The following is a 4,715-nucleotide window of genomic DNA, read 5'->3' on the forward strand; positions in this document are numbered from 1 at the left end:
ATTTATTTATTCATCTCCAGTCAATAAAAATCTCCCATCTGCGACATGCAGTCTGTTGCATTTGCTGAAAACCTGTGCCTCTTCAACAAGAATAGCCTATTGTGACATGTCTACACCCTGCCCCCTCTCTCTGTCTCTCTAGTGTCTGTGTTTTCACACCAATCTGCTGCAGTGTTGATGTGCCGTTCCAAGATGCTTGCAGGACTGGTCCACTCTTCCTTCTTGGCTGCATTCTTTCATCTGACAACAGGGGAGTCATCCAAGGGCTGGCAGGCAGCATGACCCAGAGTTGAATGTAAGGTGAGACAAACAATAAGGAGAACAAGAAAGGCAACACTATTCTTTCTGAAGCCACTCTGCAGTGTCCCACAGATGGAAAAATGTGGACAATCTATGCGGCGACTTGAAATCCGGGAAACCGTAACACTGTGAGATACCTGCCTCTTTTTTAGCCAGAGCTCTTCACAATGCCATGGTTTCCTGGATGGTAGAGAAAAGAGAAAACCCATGACTGCCTGGGCTTTTGTGGTCTATTCAGTGTGTCAAGACCAGTGACCTTTAAAGGTAAGTGCCCATCACACTCAAGCCAGAGCCAATTATCATGCACTCTTGTCATATACCGTTCAATACAATTAAGGCTCATCATCATTGGGGTTTTAGCCATTCTCTTCAAAATACACCCACATTTTCTGTTCCCCCTCATAGTTTTATTTCCTGTTGCAGGAGCTCAGTTTGAAATAAACTGTTGTGATTATGCTTCCAGCAATACCAAGTGAAGAGAAAAATGGGAAGAAAATGCAAAAACGGATGATCGTGTTTCACAATCTCAAATCTCAAAGCAATAAAAAAAAAAAAAAAAACAGTTAAACTTACGTGGGTAGCAAATGGTATTTTCAAAGTTCAATTTTCACCGGAGGTTTTTGTATTATTAATCTAATTTAACATTTCTTTGCACCGACACAGTTTCTTTTTTAAAAACAGAAAAACCAACATAATGAGCTCAAACTATGGTGAACACATGCGCCAACACACCACTTGGATGATCTTGAAAGCAATGGGGAAATCAAAGAACACGAGTCTCAACATGGTTCAATGTGCTCCTGTTCCAGATTTACATCTTTACATGTTGGATTAGATCTTGTGGACCAGGTACATGGAGCCATAATCAAAGGCTTGCGTGGACAGGGTGTTCACCTTGGGGGTTGAAAGGACCAACATTTCTAATCACTTTACTATGTGAGATGTCGATGCACTGACCTGCCAGTTGGCAGAATGCAGGGGTAAACAGGAGCTGAGAAATAAGCCCTTCTATCACTGGGCGGAAGAGGTGGGCAGCATGAACGTGTATGGTGGCTTGAAGATAGCATCTACGGGCCAGCGATTGCAAGTTTGTAGGGCCATATCTCCACCCTTAGTAGAAACAGATGAGGTTGCTCTGCTTTAACCTAGACATTACCTCAGTTTGTCTTTCACAGCACTGTCCTATCAGTAACTTTAAACACACCTAGCCAAATGGTGGGGAGGCTATTAACAGGAGAAACACCCACACCTAATTATTTATGAAAACAATTATCCCCTAAAAGCAGTTTGTGTATCAGACAACAGGTCAGACAGAGACTGAGAGGGAAAACGCAGAGCGTACAAAAGGTGTAGAAACAGCTTTTAAGTGAGAGTGAGAGCCAATGAGGCCACGCTGTTGTCTAATGCAAAACCATTGGTCTTTTATCTGGGTCTCAATTATTCAACACGAAAGCAGCCTCCCCCTCTGAGGAGGGGGTAGATATTGGACTCTATATTACCTTTCGACAGGGGAATAGTAGGTCTGCAGTACATTCCACCTGAGAGGCTGTTCTGGGACCAGGCACCGGCTGTGCCCCTAATGACATCATCCATTTCTTGGGGCCTCCTGGAACATGATTATGGTGATTTACAATTTATTCACATCTGTTGTTGTGTTGACTTCCTTTGTACTCAATTCAGCTGTTCAGAGCTCTGTGATCTACTTCTCCAGGCCAGTGGCACTGCAAATAGCCAGCAGTGGCACAATAAAGACAATATTAAAACATTGTTTGGTGCAGTTCAACGTTCATCTGTGTCGACCCCCCATCTGTACTGTACACATGCGTAAGTACTCTGTATTGGATAATTATCATGATTATATTATTGAAGCACACATCACATCTGTCACTGTAAATGAGCTGCATTACAGTAGAGCAGTTATTGCGAACTACAGAAATTTAATTAAATATATTGAGTCACACAGATGTCGCATGTGTCATCCTCCCATGAACCAGCAGCCCACACTCTACAATATGATGAAAGTGGACAATTCTGAGTGTAAAATAATCATACTGGCACCAAAATCGTATTTTGAACGTCATGTGATTGTGATTTGTGATTTATTATTGTATGTAGGTATCAATTATGGTACCACCGATGGTGCATGGGCTCACTCTGACAGGCTTGGCCAATAATAAACCATTGAATCGATGTGAACAAACTAGTGCGATTGCCTGATTAGTTCAGTTCATTGGAGCTGGTGTGAAGCTGTCAGTCAAACTCTAGTGCAGACTAAACAACCGGGCCAGGACCGCCTGAAAAGGTGGGTCTTGGTCCTCTTCCGAGTGGACTCCAGAGGGGCTTGTTTGTTATGTGAGAGCAAATGAACCAACCAAAGGGTTTTTGTCATCGTAATTATGTGATTTTAGCACCATTTTTGGCCATGAACTGTCAAGGAAGCAATGGTATGAGTAATCTGTATATGATATATGTAGTTATGCAAATAGTAACTATTGCAACATAAATGCATGTCAACATGTGAGTGCAAAGGGTTCAAACAGAGTTGTATTGTGCCAAACTTATTCCTTCATGAGTTCTTTGTGGTATAGAGAACATGAACAAACACATAAGGTGCAGTAAAGGTGGTGTCATGTTGGATGGAAATTTCTCCACATTGGAACAGTCACCAAAACTGCCCGATCAATGAGTGACCTGTCAGTCCACATGACCTCATGCTTGCAGCTCTTGGTTTGTTTGCAAAAGGCCAGTGTGAAACTGGAACAGGACCAGTCCTGGGTCTTGGGTCTGGACAAAATGGAGTGAACGACAGATGTGAAAGCAACCTCATACACCTAGGATCAGTTATTTTGAGATTTAGATTTTTCTTGTCCAAGTAAGTCCACAAACATCACTGAGAGGGACTGAGCTGGCAGGCATGAGGAGTCACAGGTGGATTTTCAAAAAGAGGGCATTATGAACACAGCAACAAAAGTTATGGGCCCATAACAGAAGTCAACTAAACAGAAATAAACTCAGAATGACCCAACAAAGACAAAACTGACCTGAAACTGAACACAAAGAGGAGCATACTGTATTTAATGGCTGACCACAAGTGAGACAAAGCAGGACAGTTAGTCAGTTTAAACATTTAAACTATGAACCGAAGCAAAAATATCCCAAAACTAATACACTCTAAAGAGCAAAATGAGTGGGATGCTTGAAGGTCAAAAAGTTCAACATAAACTGAATGAGGAGAAAATGACTGTAAACTATTAAAAAAAAAAAAAAAAACTGAGGTGCTTGAGTGTTACACACATTTAAATCAGTTGTGTGGCTGCAGGTGCGACCATCACGGTGACCTATCCTGTCATCGACTGGAGTTTGCATACAATTACACTAGCACAGCACAGCACAGCACAGCAGTCAGTTAGACTTGTGTGTGTATCAAAACACGAAGACATTAAAATGAACACACAAAAACACCTGATGGACTATAACAAAATATTAACCCACAGTCAAATTGACAGCAGATGGCCAATTTACTCTCCTGGAGGTAATTTCAATATACTGGATCACGCATCATATTATGTTAGCTCTGGCTGAAGTAAAGATTATTTATATCATGTAGTTGCCAGCTGTTAAATTCACCTTGGATGACCTTTGCTGTACAGATGACACAACTCATGTGCATGCTTAATAAATGAAACATGCCTATATTCTCATCCCTCACACACAGTCCATGCAGTCACACATATCAGTGAGGCTGCCAACATAATCTACTCCATCGCCGCTATCTGTAATATATTACGCTGGTGTGAGTGATGAGCACAAGGACAGAATGACTACGACTGGTGCAGAACCAATTTAAATTTTCAGATTGTCGGGAAGGGCTACGTAAAGGGAGGCAGGCGCGGCGAGGCTACGAGCTACAAGGGAGGTTTATCAATGAAGACGGGATTCGTTTGAGGATGAACCTCATTTGTGGACTTGAGTTCCCCTCCCTTATCACCCAGCCTGGAACTGATTGGTTAAACAGGCATGATGACTATGCATTTGATGACTACAGAACAGCGTTGTTCACAGCAGGCACTGATGGAGGGGGGAGAAAGAGTGGAGGGATAGAGGGCTCGTTCCATTTTCTCCAAAGACATGAGACACATATGTCACACAAAAATGCAATGCATGCTCCTGAATAGCAAACAAGCAAGCCAAACTTCATTTATGTAGCACTTTTCCTTCCATGTGGAAGCACAATGTGTTGCACAGAGCATGAGCTACCACCAAATATACCGAATATGTTAACTTCTTGTACACTATGTTACTACACTTGCATGAAATCACTTTTCATTTCAGGCCAGACACGAGCCTTAGCTTCCTTGATGAAAGAAAAACATCAAGTGCTGACAAGTAATGGACATGAACAATTTTGAACATAA

The sequence above is a fragment of the Chaetodon trifascialis genome, chromosome 3, assembly GCF_039877785.1.
Source record: "Chaetodon trifascialis isolate fChaTrf1 chromosome 3, fChaTrf1.hap1, whole genome shotgun sequence".
NCBI lineage: Eukaryota > Metazoa > Chordata > Actinopteri > Chaetodontiformes > Chaetodontidae > Chaetodon > Chaetodon trifascialis.